Source organism: Pristiophorus japonicus, chromosome 2 (genome assembly GCF_044704955.1).
Source record: "Pristiophorus japonicus isolate sPriJap1 chromosome 2, sPriJap1.hap1, whole genome shotgun sequence".
In the NCBI taxonomy this organism is placed as follows: domain Eukaryota; kingdom Metazoa; phylum Chordata; class Chondrichthyes; family Pristiophoridae; genus Pristiophorus; species Pristiophorus japonicus.
The window spans coordinates 93,225,166-93,245,094 of NC_091978.1; positions in this window are offsets into that span (position 1 = coordinate 93,225,166).

The following is a 19,929-nucleotide window of genomic DNA, read 5'->3' on the forward strand; positions in this document are numbered from 1 at the left end:
CTCAAGTCTTTCCTTAACCCTGTTGATGAAAATACTTTCCTACATAAGAACATAATAATTACGAGCACGAGGTACTTCTATTTTTTATTTGAATATTTTGAAAAAATTATGTAAATATCTTTTGTCTCTTTACTTCTTTTATTTTTGTAGTTTAAGCTTCCATGAATGCTTCTGTTGTATAATAAATTAACTTGCGAAGTTTGTCATATGATGTCCTGTATAGCTGTTTGATCCTATTCACATTCTTTAATCAATTCATTAAGTACCTACCTGCGCTGATTTCTTAACTCTCCGCAAGTGTTTTCTGTGTGGCTACAAGTGGCCACATACGCTGGTCTAAGTTAGTTTGGAGCAACTATTAGCTTTCCAAACTGGCTTAAATGGCCAATACGGGTGTAGGTGGCTGATAATGCCCCCTTTTGAACAAAACAAAACTAAACTAAAAAAATCCTAACTAACTCACTTACACTGGCGCAAATTGAATGTGCAAAATGGGGATTTTTAAGATACTCCAGAAAAATCAAGTTGCTCCAAAGAAAACGGAGCAACTCCTGGGCAATTTTGGGCCCAAAGAGGGGGCTTGACAAGGTGGATGCAGAGAGGATGCTTCCACTGATGGGGGAGACCAGAACTAGAGGGCATGATCTTAGAATAAGTGGTCGCCCATTTAAGATGGGGATGAGGAGCTGTGGAAGCTATGGAAGCTGGATCATTGAATAAATTTAAGACAGAAATAGACAGTTTCTTAATTGATAAGGGGATAGGGATTATGGGGAGTGGGCAGGGAAGTGGAGCTGAATCCATGATCAGATCAGCCATGATCTTATTGAATGGCGGAGCAGGCTCGAGGGACCGTATGTCCTACTCCAGTTCCTATTTCTTATGTTCTTATGTTCTTATAAGGGAAGTGGTCCACGATGACTGGGGTGCAGTGCTGTGCGGCGAGGACAGACTGGTGGGGGACCTTTGTCTTACTGATGTTTAGCGTAAGGCCCATGCCTTCGTACATCTCAGTAAAACAGTTGACTATGTCCTGGAGTTCAGCCTCTGCATGTGGGCAGACGCAGGCATCGTCCGCTTACTGTAGCTCGACGACAGAGGTTGGGGTGGTCTTGGACCTGGCCTGGTGACAGCGAAGGTTGAACAGGTTCCCACTGGTTCTGTAGTTTAGTTCCACTCCAGTGGTGAGCTTGTCGACTGTGAGGTGGAGCCTGGCAGCGAGGAAGATTGAGAAGAGGGTTGGCGCGATGATGCAGCCCTGCTTAACCCTAGTCTGGACGTGGATTGGGTCTGTGATGGATCCATTGGTAAGGATCACGACCTGCACATCGTCATGGAGCAGGCAGAGGATGGTGACGTTGTCATGTATTCAACCAGCATTGTAACCCATGTATAATCTGACCTAAGTTGTACACTGTGAGAACACTGACCACTAGGTGGTGAACTTGTGGGAGACACTCCTAACCGAGACCTTCAGATATAAAAGGGGAAGCTCCACCCACTTCCTGCACTTGAGTGCTAAGGAATAAAGGACAGGTCACAGACTGACCTTCTCTCAAGCATGGGCCTCGTGTGCATTTATACTGTATAGTAAGGACGTATCAGACGTACCTTTGGGGGCATCTGAAATGGAGGTGGACGCTCCATAGACCCTCGCGGTTGATAGTGTCAAAGGCCTTTGTAAGTTCAAAGAAGGCCATGTATAAGGGCTGGCGCTGTTCCCTACATTTTTCCTGCAGCTGTCGTGCTGCAAAAATCATGTCCGTTGTACCCGTAGGGGACGAAATCTGCACTGCGTCTCCGGGAGGAGTTCCTCAGCCACAGGGAGAAGGACTCTAGCGACGACTTTCCCAGTGGCTGATAGCAGTGAGATTTCTCTGTAGTTGCTGCAGTCGGACTTGTCCCCTTTTTTAAAGATGGTATGGTATCTGCCTTGATCTACAAAAAATAGGTTTGACATCTGATCTAATCCAAATATGTGCATTCTATCCCTTGATGTCCTCGTATGAGTCCTCGAACATATTAGCATATTTCTCTAGAAGAATATCTAGCCGAGACTTAACCATTTCTGTACTACAGATGCTGTACCAATCCAAACAAAGCACTCTTAGCCAATCTTTGCTCATAAGTCTCGGCCGATTTACATATTTCACTATAATAATAGGTAATCTTGCTTGTTGCCCCTGGTGTTGTACTATACATCCCATTTGTCAAGCATCTGCAGTTTTTTCCCTGAATATGTTTTCAGCTCATCTTTAGTGGTATGCCCCTGAAATTCTTGTAATATACATCCTGTCTAATTATTGAGCAATTAGCCACTGTATCTATTGTCATATTAATCCATCGATTATTGATCAGCACCAATGTTCTGAGATACTGAAATAAGGAATGTACCCTGCCTTTCCCTTCATTGCATATACACCAAAACTTACACTGTTCTGATCAGTTTCCACCCAGTGATTATTGTTGGGCCTTTCCTTGGATTTGCATGCGGTTGCAATGTGTTCCTTTACTTGGCGCCAGTAGCATCTTGCCCACTTGAAGCAACACTGTTATGCGGTATAGTTACCATTACACCTACGACATCTATTCTCTTTAGTTTCATAACTCTCCTTCCGATTAGGGCTCACCCTCTTCTGTGTTTCTACAGATTGCTTCTACTCCTGCCGGTAATGGGTAAAATTCCTGAATATTTTTCTTTGCCATCTCCATGCAGGTGATGATCTTGCAAGCTTTCTCAAAAGAGAGATCATCCATACCTTACAATTTTGATTGGATGCATTCATCTGTTAATCCACATACAAATGTATCTCAAAGAGCCCTATCTCGGAATCCTCCAAAATTGCAGTGTAGAGATAATTTTCTGATGGCAACAATATATTCACTGATAGTTTCATCAGGTCTTTGGTTTCTCATTGCGAATATATAGCTCTCCACTATTTCTAAGAGCTGTGGATCTTCTTTCATCTTCTCGTGCACTGCTTGATTCCTTATTTGTGAATTTTCCACGCCTGCTGGGATTTCATTGACATCATTAGCGCTAAAAAAACATATGTAATCGGTTATATATGTAAGCTTGTATTTACTCTGTACAGCCACCAGAGGGCTCATCCCCTGGAGTCCCAAGGGATCCCATAATCGTTTGGGAGCACAGGTATTTAAGGAGGCTTCACAGGTTGGAGAGGCGCTCTGGAAACCTGCAATAAAAGACTAAGGTCACACTTTACTTTGAGCTCACAGTGTTCAGTCTGACTCTTTCTCCATACACTACAACTGGCAACAAGATACAGATAGCGAACCCAAAGATGCAGAGAACAATGGGTATCCTGGAGAAATTCTCAGAGGGAGAAGATTGGGAAACTCTTGTGGAGCGATTCAACCAATACTTCGTGGCCAACGAGCTAGATGGGGAATAGAGCGCTGCCAAACGAAGGGCGATTCTCCTCACTGTCTGTGGGGCACCAATGTATGGCCTCATGAAGAATCTGCTCACTCCAGCGAAACCCACGGAGAAATCATACGACGATTTGTGCACACAGGTCCGAGAGCATTTGAACCCAAAGGAAAGCGTTCTGATGGCGAGGTACCGGTTCTACACCTACAAAAGGTCTGAAGGCCAGGATGTGGTGAGTTATGTCTCTGAGCTAAGACGCCTTGCAGGACATTGCAAATTTGAAGGACATTTGGAGCACATGCTCAGAGACTTTTTCGTACTTGGCATTGGCCACGAAACCATACTTCGCAAACTTTTGACTGTAGAGAACCCAACCTTGAGTAAGGCCATAGTGATAGCCCAGGCGTTCATTGCCACCAGTGACAATACGAAGCAAATCTCTCAGCAGACAAGTGCTGCTACAAGTACTGTGAACAAAGTGATGATGTTTTTGAATCGTAACGTACAGGGCAGGTCACGCATATCTTCAGCTACACGTCCGCAGATGTCTCAGAGTCCACCATCAAGGGTGATGAATGCAAGGCCATTAACACCTTGTTGGCGCTGCGGGGGTGATCATCATTTGCATTCATGCCAATTCAAAGAGTACGTTTGCAAGGGCTGTGGAACAATGGGACACCTCTAATGAGTGTGCAGGCGAGCTGCAAAACCTGTTAAACCTACAAACCACCATTTTGCAGAGGAGGACAGATCCACGGAGGATCACGATGAACCAGAGCCTCAGATCGAGGAGGCAGAGGCACATGGGGTGCACACATTCACCACGAATTGTCCCCCGATAATGCTGAATGTTGAACTAAATGGACTCCCGGTGTCAATGGAGTTGGACACGGGCGCGAGCCAGTCCATCATGGGCAAAAAGACTTTTGAAAGTTTGTAGTGCAACAAGGCCATAAGGCCAGTCTTAACTCCAGTTCGCACAAAACTAAGAACTTACACGAAATAACTGATTCCTGTAATCGGCAGTGCTACCGTAAAGGTCTCCTACGATGGAGCAGTGCACAAGCTATCACTCTGGGTGGTACCGGGCAATGCTGCTCGGCAGGAGCTGGCTGGGAAAGATACGCTGGAACTGGGACGATGTCCGAACGCTATCGCCTGCTGACGACACTTCGTGTGCCCAGGTCTTCAACAAATTTCCTTCACTGTTCGAACCAGGCATCAAGAAATTCCAAGGAGCAACCGTGCAGATCCATCTAATTGCGGGTGCCACCCATCCATCACAAGGCGAGAGCAGTACCGTACATGATGAGAGAAAGGGTAGAGATCAAGCTAGACAGGCTGCAAAGAGAGGGCATCATTTCTCCGATCGAGTTCAATGAGTGGGCCAGTCCTATCGTCCCAGTCCTCAAGGGAGATGGCACCGTATGAATCTGTGGCGATTACAAAGTAACTATCAATTGTTTCTCATACAGGACCAATATCCACTAGCAAAGGTGGAAAGACGTTCATGAAGCTAGATCTGACTTCAGCCTACATGACGCAGGAACTGGAGAAATCATCGAAGGCCCTCACCTGCATCAACACGCACAAAGGACTTTTTGTTTATAACAGATGCCTGTTTGGAATCCGATCGGTGGCGGCGATATTCCAGAGAAACATGGAAAGCTTACTGAAGTCGGTCCTGCACACCATGATCTTCTAGGACGACATCTTGGTCACAGGTTGGAACACAGTCGAGCATCTGCAGAACCTGGAGGAGGTTCTTAGTCGACTCAATCGCGTGGGGTTCAGATTAAAATGCTCGAAGTGTGTTTTCCTGGCGCCTGAAGTGGAGTTCCTGGGAAGGAGGATCGCGGCGGACGTCATCAGGCCCACCAACGCGAGGACAGAGGCAATCGAGAATGCACCGATGCCACAGAACGTGACGGAGCTGCAATCGTTTCTGGGACTCCTGAACTACTTTGGTAACTTCTTACCGGGTCTCAGCACACTGTTAGAACCACTGCATGTCTTACTACGAAAAGTGGACGAATGGGTTTGGGGCAAAAGCCAAGAAAATGCCTTTGTAAAAGCGAGAAAATTGTTATGCTCAAACAAATTGCTTGTGTTGTATGATCCATGTAAGCGTTTGGTACTAGAATGTGATGCGTCGTCATATGGTGTCGGGTGTGTATTGCAACAAGCTAATGATTTTGGGAAACTGCAACCGGTTGCTTATGCATCCAGGAGTCTGTCTAAGGCTGAGAGAGCCTACAGCATGATTGAGAAGGAAGCGTTAGCATGTGTCGATGGGGTAAAGAAAATGCAAAAATACTTGTTTGGGCTAAAATTCGAATTGGAAACTGACCATAAGTCCCTGTTCTCTGAGAGTAAAGGGATAACTACCAACGCATCGGCCCGCATCCAGAGATGGGTGCTCACGTCCGCATACAACTACGCCATCCGCCACAGGCCAGGCACAGAAAACTTTGCTGTTGCTCTCAGTAGACTGCCATTGCCCACCACGGTGGTGGAAATGGCGCAGCCCGCAGATCTAGCCATGGTTATGGAAGCATTTGAGAGTGAGCAATCACACGTCACTGCCCATCAGATCAAAACCTGGACAAGCCAGGACCCTTTATTATCTCTAGTCAAAAGCTGTGTGCTTCACGGGAGCTGCTCCAGTGTCCCAGTGGAAATGCAGGAAGAGATAAAGCCGTCAGCGGCGCAAAGATGAAATGTCTATACAGGCAGACTGCCTTCTGTGGGGCAATCAAGTAGTGGTCCCCAAGAAGGGCAGAAACATCTTTTTCAATGACCTCCACAGTACCCACCCAGGCATCGTAATGATGAAAGCGATAGCCAGATTCCACTTGTGGTGGCCTGGTATCTATGCGGACTTAGAGTCCTGAGTTCACAGATGTAATACATGCTCGCAGTCAAGCAATACACCCAGGGAGGCGCCGCTAAGTTTATGGTCTTGGCCCTCCAAACCGTGGTCGAGGGTACACGTCGACTATGCAGGCCCGTTCTTGGGTAAAATGTTCCTTGTGGTTGTAGACGAGTACTCCAAGTGGATTGAATGTGAGATAATGTCGGCTAGCACGTCCACTACTGAAAACCTGCGGGCCATGTTTGCCACACACGGCCTACCCGATGTCCTGGTGAGCGACAACGGGCCATGTTTTGCCAGTGCTGAGTTAGGTACAGAGAGCAGTGCAAACCATCAAGCAAGGCTTGAAGAGGGTAACTGAAGGCTGACTGCAGACTCGCCTATCCCGAGTCCTGCTTAGCTACCACACGAGTCGCTGGCTGGGATCCCACCTGATGAACTGCTCATGAAAAAAGCACTTAAGACAGCAGGCGGTGAAGAAGGCAAATGGTATGTTGGCCTTCATAGCTAGGGGATTTGAGTATAGGAGCAGGGAGGTCTTACTGCAGTTGTACAAGGCCTTGGTGAGGCTTCACCTGGAATATTGTGTTCAGTTTTGGTCTCCTAATCTGAGGAAGGACATGCTTGCTATTGAGGGAGTGCAACGAAGGTTCACCAGACTGATTCCCGGGATTGCTGGACTGACATATGAGGAGAGACTGGATCAACATAGACCTTTATTCACTGGAGTTCAGAAGAATGAGAGGGGACCTCATAGAAACGTTTAAAATTCTGACGGGTTTAGACAGGTTAGATGCAGGAAGAATGTTCCCAATGTTGGGGAAGTCCAGAACCAGGGGTCACAGTCTAAGGATAAGGGGTAAGCCATTTAGGACCGAGATGAGGAGAAAAATCTTCACCCAGAGAGTGGTGAACCTGTGGAATTCTCTACCACAGAAAGTAGTTGAGGCCAATTCACTAAATATATTCAAAAGGGAGTTAGATGAAGTCCTTACTACTCGGGGGATCAAGGGGTATGGCGAGAAAGCAGGAAGGGGGTACTGAAGTTTCATGTTCAGCCATGAACTCATTGAATGGCGGTGCAGGCTAGAAGGGCTGAATGGCCTGCTCCTGCACCTATTTTCTATGTTTCTATGTTTCTAAGAACTATTTGTTTTATTAGCAAAAGGTTTAACAATCAAACTACACATTACCAATTCATCCAGCAGGCTGAAAAACACCTGCCTCATCGTGGATCTCCTGAAGCCAACTGGCTCGGGTTTTATTAGTCTTGTGAATATCACTAGCCACTCCCAACTCAATAGCTTTATAAACTTGTGAGCATACTCAAAAGCACATACATTACAGTAGCCAAATTTGTTGATGTTACAAAGATAGGTGGGAAAGCAAGTTGATGAGGAGGACACAAAGAATCTGCAAAGGGATATAGATAGGTTAAGTGAGCGGGCACAAATTTTGCAGCTGGTGTATAATGTGGGAAAATGCAAGGTTATCCACTTTGGAAGAATAAAAATGCAAATTATTATTTAAATGTAGAGAGTCTACAAAATGCTGTGGTACAGAGGGATCTGAGGGTCCTCGTACATGAAACACAAAAAGTTAGTACGCAGGTACGGCAATAATTAGGAAGGAAAATGGAATGTTGACCTTTATTGCAAAGGGGATGGAGTATAAAAGTAGGGAAGTCTTGCTACAACTGTACAGGGCATTGGTGAGACCACACCTGGAGCACTATTGTTCTCCATATTTAAGGAGTGATATATTTGCATTAGAGGTAGTTCAGAGAAGGTTCACTAGGTTGATTCCTGAGGTGAAGCGGTTGTCTTATGAAGAAAGCTTGAGCAGGTTGGGCCTATACTCATTGGAGTTTAGAAGAATGTGAGGTGATCTTATTAAAACATGTAAGATTCTGAGGGGGCTTGACAGGATAGATGCAAAGAGGATGTTTCCCCTCGTGGGAGTCTAGAACTAGAGGACATAGTTTCAGAATAAGGGGTCGCCCATTTAAAATGAAAATGAGGAGGACTTTATTCTCTCAGAGGGTTATAAATCTTTGAAATTCTCAACCCAGAGTACTATGGAGGCTGGGTCATTGAATATATTTAAGGTGGATAGACAGATTTTTGAACTACAGGGGAGTCAAAGGTTCTGGGGAGTGGGCTGGAAAGTAGAGTTGAGGCCAAGATCAGATCAGCCATGGTCTTATTGAATGACGCAGCAGGCTCCAGGGACCAAATGTTCTACTCCTGCTCCTATTTCTTATGTTCTTTTTTTTTTTTGCATTGCAACCATGTTCTTGGGGCAATGTTCCTCAGCAATCTCCTCCCACTGCCTTCTGAGTAGTTGCCTGGGAAGATTGAGTAGACTGGGTCTTTACTCGTTGGAGTTCAGAAGGATGAGGGGAGATCTTATAGAAACATTTAAAATAATGAAAGGGATAGACAAGATAGATAGAGAGGTTGTTTCCACTGGTCGGGGAGACTAGAACTAGGGGGCATAGCCTCAAAATACGGGGGAGCCAATTTAAAACCGAGTTGAGAAGGAATTTCTTCTCCCAGAGGGTTGTGAATCTGTGGAATTCTCTGCCCAAGGAAGCAGTTGAGGCTAGCTCATTGAATGTATTCAAGTCACAGATAGATAGATTTTTAACCAATAAGGAAATTAAGGGTTACGGGGAGCGGGCGGGTAAGTGGAGCTGAGTCCACGGCCAGATCAGCCATGGTCTTGTTGAATGGCGGAGCAGGCTCGAGGGGCTAGATGGCCTACTCCTGTTCCTAATTCTTATGTTCTTATGTTCTTATGTTCCTGTCCCCTGGGGTGAAAAGAACATCCCTCCCACTCTTCACTGGCTGCACCCAGTGCAGCATCTGAGAACCTTGGTACCCACACACATCCAACTTCAGCGATTTCTTCCAGAAATTGTTGCACAGTTTTTGCAGTCAGACTGCACCTCCCTCTTAAAAGGCTCTGGCTGCCTTCAAGTAGCATCCTGGATTCCCCATATCAATCCACCACAATAGGTGTGCAGCCAAGAATAGCATGGGTAGCATCAACGGCACGCACAAATCATTAGTAGATACTTGCGCGGGTAGTCGTCACTTTGCCCCACCCCCCGCACACCCCTTTTTGGTCACTATCTGATTTCTATCATTGTGAAGGAAAATTGAATTAGTATTTGAAAAGGAAGACTATAAAAGGATAACAAGAAAGAACAAGGAGATGTGTTTAAAATAGACAGCTCCCTTTGAATCATATGCACAATGGGCCAAAGATTCTCCTGTATTTTCAATTCTGTAATTCTATGACTCAAGTCTATTTTCACATATAAAGAATGAAGAGAAAGAATTGCATTTATAGAGTGCCTTTCACAACATCCTAAAACATTTCACAGCTGGAGGAATACTTTTGAAGTGTAGTAATGTAGCAAAACGCAGCAGTCCATTTGTGCCCAGCATTTTCCCATGAACAGCAATAAGGTAAATGGCCAAATAATCTGATGTAGTTTGAGCGATAAATGTTAGCCAGGATACCAGGAGAATGTCCCTGCTCTTTGAATGATGCAATAGAAATCTTAACATCCACCTGAGACGGCAAGCGGAGCCTTGGTTTAACATCTCACCTAAAAGACCGAAGGCCGATTGTAAGTACCAGCAGGCCCGCCCATTTTCAGCGCTGGGAGGCCTGAACCATTTAGAGCCCGAAAAATGTTGTGGGGCCCGGGAGGAGCATTCCTGCTCCTCCCTGACCCCACCTAAAAAAGATGAGATATTTCCTGAGATGTGTTGTGAATGGCCTCCAGCGGTCCCTTTTGACTACTCATAGCCAAGTATGAATGGGAAGAGCATGCAAGGTTTACGTTATGACAGTTTGTACCTTGAAATTGCAATTGAGAACTGTGTACATCGTAGAACTCGATTTGCATAATTTAATGAGGCTTCCTCCTGATTTAGGCAGATGCCTGGGCTACCCTTACAATCTTGGGCGAAATGGTGGTGAATGGGATCTGAGCACTACTCTGATTTTAGGGCCTCGACCACTCCGTTTTGCCAAGTGCACTATGTTAAAATCAGTCTTAGCTCCTCTGACCATACAGCACTCCCTCACTATAACAGCAACAACCACTTGCATTTATATAGCATCTTTAATGTAGTAAAGCATCCCAAGTTGCCTCTCAGGAGTTTTATCAAAAAAATTTGACACCAAGATACTTAAGGATGCATTAGGATACTTGGTTAAAGTGGTAGGTTATAAGGAGAGTCTTAAAGGAGAAGAGCTGGAGAGATTTAGAGAGGAAATTCCAGAGCTTCGGCCTTGACAGCTGAAGGGACAGCCAGTAATGGTGGGATGATTAAAATTGGAGATGCGCAAGAGGCTGAGGAGCTAAAATCAAGGCAATGCTGGACCAGGAGCCAATGTAGGTAAGTGAGCACAGGGGTGATGGGTGAACTGGACTGTTAGAATGCAGGCAGCAGAGTTGTGGATGTGTTCAAGTTTATGGCGGGTGGAAAATGGGAGGCCGGCAAGGAATAGTCAAGTCTGGAGGAAACAAAGACATGGATATGGGTTTCAGCATCAGGTGAGCAGAGGCAGGGTTGGAGACAGGTGATGTTACGGAGTTGAAAGTAGGCGGTTTTGGTAATGGAGTGGATATATGGTCGGTAGCTCGGCTCGGGGTCAAATAGGTTGTGAACGGTCTGGTTCAGCCTGACAGTGGACAGGCTGAGGGATGGAGTCAGTGGCTAGGGAACAGCGTTTGTGGCGGGGACCAAAAATAATGACTTTGGTCTTCCCAATATTTAGTTGGAAGAAATTTCTACTTATCCAGTACAGGATGTCAGACAATTAGAGTGACAGATCAGAGATAGTGGAGGTTGTTGAGACAAGTAGTGGTAAGGTAGAGCAATACTGCACTGAACCCATAATCACCTTAGTTAGAGGTGAGAGTTCTATGATTGCACCAAGGCTTACACCATAACAAGACCAACTTTAAAAAGGCAAAGAAGCAATTATCACCAGTATCACTAGCACTCCTATTGTAGAAACATAGAAATTTACAGCACAAAAGGAGGCCATTTTGGCCCATCGTGTCCGCGCCGGCCGACAAAGAACCGCACGGCCCTCGGTCAACAGCCTTGAAGGTTACGTATAAACCTATGAATAATGGCGGAAAGTTAAAGAGCACCCAGCCCAACCAGACCGCCCCACACAACTGCGACACGCCTCACACAAAAACATTCTACACTCCACCCCAACCAGAGCCATGTGAGCTGCTGGGAGAGGCAAAAAACAGATAAAAACCAGGCCAATTTAGGGGGAAAAAAATCTGGGAAAATTCCTCTCCGACCCATCCAGGTGATCAAAACTAGTCCAGGAGATCACCCTGGCCGTATTCGATTCCTTGCAGTGCTTACCATCATATCTGCACCGGCCAACAAGAGGTTATCCAGTCGAATCCAAATTAACAGCTTCAGGTCCGTAACTCTGCAGGTTATGACACTTTAAGTGCCCATCTTAAAAGTGGTAAGGGTTTCTGCATCCACCACTCTTCCAGGCAGCGAGTTCCAGATCGCCACAATCCTCTGCGTAAAGAAGCTCTTGCCGCCCCCCTCAAATTCCCTCTAAACCTTCCACCAACCATCTTAAAACTATGCTCCCTCGTAATAGACACCTCCACCAAAGGAAATAAGCCCTTACTATCAACTATGTCCAGGCCCCTCAATATTTTGTACACCTCAGTGAGGCCTCCTCTCAACCTCATCTGTTCCAATGATAACAAACCCAGCCAAGCTGCATCCAATCTGTCCTCATAACTAAAATTCTCTATTCCAGGCAGAATCCTAATAAATCTCCTCTGCACTCTCACTAGTGCAATCACGTCCTTCCTATAATACGGCGACCAGAACTGCACGCAGTACTGCTGCTGTGGTTCTAACCAAAGTATTATACAATTTAAGTATAACCTCCCTGCTCTTATATCTATGCCTCAGCAAATAAAGGCAAGCATACCATATGCCTTCTTAACCACCTTATCCACCTGGCCTGCTACTTTCAGGGATCTGAGGACAAGCATTCCAAGGTCCCTTTGTTCATCTACACTATTAAGTAGCCTACCACTTAATGTGTATACCCTATCCTTATAGCCCTCCCAAAGTGCATTATCTCACACTTCTCTGAATTAAATTTCATTTGCCACTGCTCTGCCCACCTAACCAGTAGATTGATATCCTCCTGCAGCCCATGACTTTCCTCTTCATTATCAACCACACAGCCAATTTTAGTATCGTCTGCAAACTTCTTAATCATACTCCACATATTCAAATCTAAATCGATGATATATATCACAAAAAGCAAGGAACCCAGTGCTGAACCCTGCGGAACCCCACTGGAAATATCCTTCCAGTCACAAAAACATCCATCAACCATTACCCTTTGCTTCCTACCTCCAAGCCAAGTTTAGATCCAACTTGCCACTTTGCCCTGGATCCCATGGGCTTTAACCTTCATGACCAGTCTACAATGTGGAACCTTATCAAAAGCTTTGCTGAAGTCATATATACTACATCGTATGCACTACCCTCATCGACCCTCTTGGTTACCTCCTCAAAAAATTCAATCAGGTTAGTCAAACACGATCTTCTCTTAATAAACCCCTGCTGACTGTCCCTAATTAATTCTTGCCTTTCCAAATGTAGATTTATCCTGTCTTTCTCGGTGACTTTAATATGCATATAGATTGGGCTAACCAAACTGGAAACAATACAGTGGAGGAGGATTTGCTGGAGTGCATAAGGGATGATTTTCTAGACCAATATGTCGAGGAACCAACGAGGGGGGAGGCCATCTTAGACTGGGTGTTGTGTAATGAGAGAGGATTAATTAGCAATCTCGTTGTGCGAGGCCCCTTGGGGAAGAGTGACCATAATATGGTGGAATTCTACATTAGGATGGAGAAGGAAACAGTTAATTCAGAGACCATGGTCCAGAACTTAAAGGGTAACTTTGACGGTATGAGGCGTGAATCGGCTAGGATAGATTGGCGAATGATACTTAAGGGGTTAACAGTGGATGGGCAATGGCAGATATTTAGAGACCGCATGGATGAACTACAAAAATTGTACATCCCTGTCTGGCGTAAAAATAAAAAAGGGAAGGTGGCTCAACCGTGGCTATCAAGGGAAATCAGGGATAGTATTAAAGCCAAGGAAGTGGCATACAAATTGGCCAGAAATAGCAGCGAACCCGGGGACTGGGAGAAATTTAGAACTCAGCAGAGGAGGACAAAGGGTTTGATTAGGGCAGGGAAAAAAAGAGTACGAGAGGAAGCTTGCAGGGAACATTAAAATGGACTGCAAAAGCTTCTATAGATATGTAAAAAGAAAAAGGTTAGTAAAGACAAACGTAGGTCCCCTGCAGTCAGAATCAGGGGAAGTCTTAACTGGGAACAAAGAAATGGCAGACCAATTGAATAAGTACTTTGGTTCGGTATTCACTAAGGAGGACACAAACAACCTTCCGGATATAAAAGGGGTCAGAGGGTCGAGTAAGAAGGAGGAACTGAGGGAAATCCTTATTAGTCGGGAAATTGTGTTGGGGAAATTGATGGGATTGAAGGCTGATAAATCCCCAGAGCCTGATGGTCTGCATCCCAGAGTACTTAAGGAGGTGGCCTTGGAAATAGCAGATGCATTGACAGTCATTTTCCAACATTCCATAGACTCTGGATCAGTTCCTATGGAGTGGAGGGTAGCCAATGCAACTCCACTTTTTAAAAAAGAAGGGAGAGAGAAAACAGGGAATTATAGACCGGTCAGCCTGACATCGGTAGTGGGTAAAATGATGGAATCAATCATTAAGAATGTCATAGCAGCGCATTTGGAAAGAGGTGACATGATAGGTCCAAGTCAGCATGATTTTGTGAAAGGGAAATCATGCTTGCCAAATCTTCTGGAATTTTTTGAGGATGTTTCCAGTAGAGTGGACAAGGGAGAACCAGTTGTTGTGGTGTATCTGGATTTCAGAAGGCTTTCGACAAGGTCCCACACAAGAGATTAATGTGCAAAGTTAAAGCACATGGGATTGGGGGTAGTGTGCTGACATGGATTGAGAACTGCTTGGCAGACAGGAAGCAAAGAGTAGGAGCAAATGGATACTTTTCAGAATGGCAGGTAGTGACTAGTGGGGTACCACAAGGTCCTGTGCTGGGGCCCCAGCTGTTTACATTGTACATTAATGATTTAGACGAGGGGATTAAATGTAGTATCTCCAAATTTGCGGATGACACTGCGAAGAGGATGCTATGAGGCTGCAGAGTGACTTGGATAGGTTAGGTAAGTGGGCAAATGCATGGCAGATGAAATATGATATGGATAAATGTGAGGTTATCCACTTTGGTTGTAAAAACAGAGAGACAGATTATTATCTGAATGGTGACAGATTAGGAAAAGGGGAGGTGCAACGAGATCTGGGTATCATGGTACATCAGTCATTGAAGGTTGGCATGCAGGTATAGTAGGCGGTTAAGAAGGCAAATGGCATGTTGGCCTTCATAGTGAGGGGATTTGAGTACAGAGGCAGGGAGGTGTTACTACAGTTGTACAGGGCCTTGGTGAGGCCACACCTGGAGTATTGTGTACAGTTTTGGTCTCCTAACTTGAGGAAGTACATTCTTGCTATTGAGGGAGTGCAGCGAAGGTTCACTAGACTGATTCCCGGGATGGCGGGACTGACATATCAAGAAAGACTGGATCAACTGGGTTTGTATTCCCTGGAGTTCAGAAGAATGAGAGGGGATCTCATAGAAACATTTAAAATTCTGACGGGTTTAGACAGGTTAGATGCAGGAAGAATGTTCCCAATGTTGGGGAAATCCAGAACCAGGGGCACAGTCTAAGGATATGGGGTAAGCCATTTAGGACCGAGATGAGGAGAAACTTCTTCACCCAGAGAGTGGTGAACCTGTTGAATTCTCTACCACAGAAAGTTGTTGAGGCCAATTCAATAAATATATTCAAAAAGGAGTTAGATGTCGTCCTTACTACTCGGGGTATCAAGGGGTATGGCGAGAAAGCAGGAAAGGGGTCCTGAAGTTGCATGTTCAGCCATGAACTCATTGAATGGCAGTGCAGGCTCGAAGGGCCGAATGGCCTACTCCTGCACCTATTTTCTATGTTTCTATGTTTCTATGTTTTCCAATAATTTTCCCACCACTGAGGTTAGGCTAAAAGCTTGTAATTACTCAGCCTATCCCTTTCTTCCTTTTTAAGCAAGGGTACTACATGAGCAGTCCTCCAATCCTCTCGCACCATGCCCAAATCCAAAGAGGACTGGAAAATGATGGTCAAGGCCTCTTTTACTTCGATCTACAGCCTGGGATGCATTTCATCCGGGTCTGGGGACTTATCTACTTTCAAAGCTGCTAAACCCCTTAATACTTCCTCTCTCACTATATTTATTTCATCCAGAATATCACACTCCTCCTCCATAGCAACATCTGCATTGTCCCTTTCCTTTGTGAAAACAGATGCAAAGTATTCGTTAAGAACCTTACCAAAATCTTCCGCCTCCACACAAAATTACCCTCATGGTCTCTAATAGTTACCCTCTTACTCTTAATTTATTTGTAGAACAACTTAGGGTTTTCCTTAATTTTACTGGCCAAGAATTTTTCGTGCTCTCTCTTAGCATTCCTAATATCCTTTTAAATTTTGCCTCTTAACTTTCTATATTCCTCTAATGATTCTATAGTATTTAGCCTTTGGTATAGGACATAAGTGTACCTTTTTTTCTTTATCCTCCCCTGTAAGTCCCTAGACATCCAGGGGACTCTAGAATTATTATTCCCACCCTTTTTCTTTAAGGGCATATGTTTGGCCTTTGCCTTCCGGATCTCCTCCTTGAATGCCTCCCACTGTTCCAACACTGATTTACCCACAAGTAATTGTTTCCAGTCCACTGTGGCCAAATCATTCCTTAACTTAGCAAAATTAGCTTTTCCCAATTTGGGACTTTTAATCCAAGCCTATCCTTGTCCTTATCCATAACTAACTTGAATCTGACTGAATTATGGTCACTGGCACTCAAGTGCTCCCCCACTAATACCCCTTCAACCTGCCCAGCTTCATTCCCCAAAACTAAATCCAAGACTGCTCCCTCTCGTATTGGGCTTGCTACATACTGACTAAAAAAGTTCTCGCATTTCAAAATTCCGCACCCTCTATACCCTTCGCACTATATTTGTCCCAATCAATATTTGGATAGTTAAAATCTCCTACGATTACTACCCTATGGTTTTTGGACTTCACAGCAATTTGTCTACATATTTGCTCCTCTATCTCCCTCCCACTATTTGGGGGTCTATAATACATGCCCAGCAGTCTGATCGCTCCTTTTTAATTTTTTATTATGGCTTCATTTGATGATCTCTCTGAGATATTATTCCTCCTCACTACTGTAATAGTTTCTTTAATCACGCGACACCGCCCCCCCTTTTTACCCCCTCTCAGTCTTGTCTAAAAATTCTGTAACCAGGAATATTGATCTGCCAAACCTGCCCCTCTTTCAGCCATGTTTCTCGAATGGCTATAATGTCATACTCCCAAGTATCTACCTGTGCTCTTAGCTCATCCGCCTTATTCGCTATACTCCTTGCATTAAAGTATATACCATTCAGCACAGGAAGACCTCCTTGCTTACTACTTACTAACCCTTGTTTCCTCTGTCTTACAGATTCGCTTTCTAAATTCTTGCTATCCACTTTCTGCTTTACTTCCTTCCCTGTTGAATTTGTTCTCAGGTTCCCATCCCCCTGCCAAGCTAGTTTAAAACTCTCCCCAACAGCACTAGCATTCATAATTTATAGGATTAAATACCAATTTTTATTAAATATACGCAAACTATTTAATAATGCATTTAAAAATAATCTAGAATAATAGAAACCTGTGAGAGAATTAGAACCTGAAGTGCAGGAAATATATATTCTGCTGAAAGGAAAGAACAAATTAAACACTAATGAGACTCCATGGATGAATAAAGCCATAAAGGAACAATTGAGGGTAAGGAAAGAGGCATACATTAAGAACATAGATAGTAGTCGAGTGCATGATAAGGGAGAATACGAAGAGATCAGAGAGTAGTCAATAAAACAATTAGGAAGTCAAAGAGGAACTATGGGGCCGAAATTGGCCTCATCTGCACCTCCCTTTAGTGGCTTCGGGGTGCACAAATCAGTTTTCACCCAGGCGATTGCTCCCAGCAAATTTGGCCTCTGATTTTTTTGGAGGTGCTACCCAGATACCACCCTGCTCAGGTGTGCCCGGTGATGATGACATCATTGCTGTGCGCAGCTCCTCATTAACGCCGCCCCCCCACCACTCCATAAATTCGGCCGCTCCCTCTCGGATATCGTCTGGCGCTGACAACTTCAGCTTCAGCTGTTGAGTTGCAAGAGGGAGGCTGCAGTAGTCGTGCTATTTAAAGGCGCCAGCTTGTCAAAAACTTTTCTCTCGGTCATTATTATTTCCAGTTTGCTGTTGCAAGGATTGTCGCGGTTTGCACCTGAAGGACTATTCTGGCTCTGAAGCATTGGTTTGTTTAATTCAGGGCAGCTTTGACTCTGCAACATTTAACTCGTTTCATGGGGGCTGTGTTGGCACTTGACCTCCTGCTGTGACATCAGCATCGGAGATTACTTAGACAGAGACAAAGGCAGAGAGAAAGAGAGGCAGCAATACAAAGAGAAAGACAGGAAGAAGGAAATGCTGCAATACAAGGCGAAAGGCAAATAGAGAGACAAAGAGAAAGACACAGTAAGAGAGGGAGAACGGCAAAGAGAGAGAGGAAGGGAAAAGGCACAGAGTGAGAGGTAGAAAGAGAAAGAGAGATAAGGAGAGAGGCACACAGAGAGAAAAAGGAAAGGCAAAGAGAGAGAGGGAGAAAAGTGTTGTGTATCTGTAAAGCATGCACTCCGCCACGAGGGAGCTCATCCCTTGAAATCCCAAGGGATCCCAGCATCCCTTGGGAGCACTGTATATAAGCCGGCCCCTAAGGCCTGTTCCTCACTCTGGAGTGTCTTAATAAAGACTGAGGTCACTGTTACTTTAACCTCCCTGTGTGCAGTCTCATCTGTGTTAGGAACACAATAAAAAGCACAGAGAGAAAGGGGGCGGGGGGGGGGTGGGAGAAAGGCAGAGAGAGAGAGAGATAGAGAAAGGCAGAGAGCGAGAGAGGGAGAGAGAAAGGCAGAGAGAGAGAGAGAGCGAAAGGCAGAGAGAGAGAGAGAGAGAAAGGCAGAGAGAGAGAGAGAGGGAGAAAGGCAGGGAGAGAGAGGGAGAAAGGCAGAGAGAGAGTGTAAAGTCCTGTCCCCTCAGTACAGATTCGCACGAGGCATGTAGTGAAGTCAAGGTCACTCTGGACCTGCACCTTTATTTCACAGCTCTGGAATGCTGCACGTGCCTGAGACCTGTCCTTATATACCTGTCTCTTGCAAGTGCACCCCTGGTGGTAAGGTATGCTGGTGGTTACAGGTCATATCTTATTACAGTCATGTATAGGATACAGTTATATATAATAATGTAAGATACATGACATCACCCTCCCCTAAGGTCTTATTGTCTTTATAGGTTCAGTCTCTCAGGTGGTCTACGCTCTCGCGTGGAGCGTCTGAGTTGTGGTTCAGTTGTTTGCCTTGGTGTCTGTTTTTCTTTGGGTGTGGTTGCTGGTATCTCGCCTGGGCTGTCTGTTTCGATTGGTGTGATTGTTGTTGACTCACCTGGGCTGTCTGTTGGGATTGCCCTTCCCTCAGGTTGTTCCCTCTGTCTGTCCACCAGGTGTGGTGCGAGTTCCACATTGTAGTCTGCCTCTGGTTCTGCAGTGTTGTTGGTAAATCTGCTTTTGACTTGGTCTACATGCCTCCGGCAGGTTTTGCCATTGTCCATTTGTACTACCAGTAGCCTGTTTCCTTCCTTGCCCGTTACTGTCCCTGCAAGCCATTTGGGACCCCTGCCATAGTTTAGTACAAACACTTTGTCCCCTATCTCATTCCATCTCCCCCTCGAATTTCTGTCATGGTACTCAGTCAGCTTACAGCGCTTTGCCTCAACGATTTCGTGCATGACTGGGAGGATTAATGAGAGCCTTGTTTTTAAAGTCCTTTTCATCAACAGTTGCGCGGGGGGGATCCCAGTCAGTAAGTGCGGACGAGATCTGTATGCCAGCAGCAGTCGCGACAGGCGACCCTGCAGCATGGAACCTTGGATTTTAAGCATGCCTTGTTTAATGATTTGCACTGCTCTCTCCGCCTGGCCATTGGAGGCTGGCTTGAACGGTGCCGTCTTGATGTGATTTATGCCGTGGTCAATTATAAAGTCTTGGAATTCTGCACTGGTGAAGCACGGACCATTGTCACTGACCAATATGTCAGGGATTCCGTGCGTTGCAAACATGGTTGCGAGGCTCTCCACAGTGGTGGAGGTTGCGCTCGAGTTTAAAATGGTGCATTCGATCCACTTTGAAAATACATCTACAACTACGAGGAACATTTTGCCCATGAATGGGCCCGCATAGTCTACGTGCACCCGTGACCACGGTTTGGTAGGCCAGGGCCAGGGGCTCAGCGGAGCCTCCCTGAGGGCATTGCTGAGTTGGGCACAAAAGGTGCACCTTC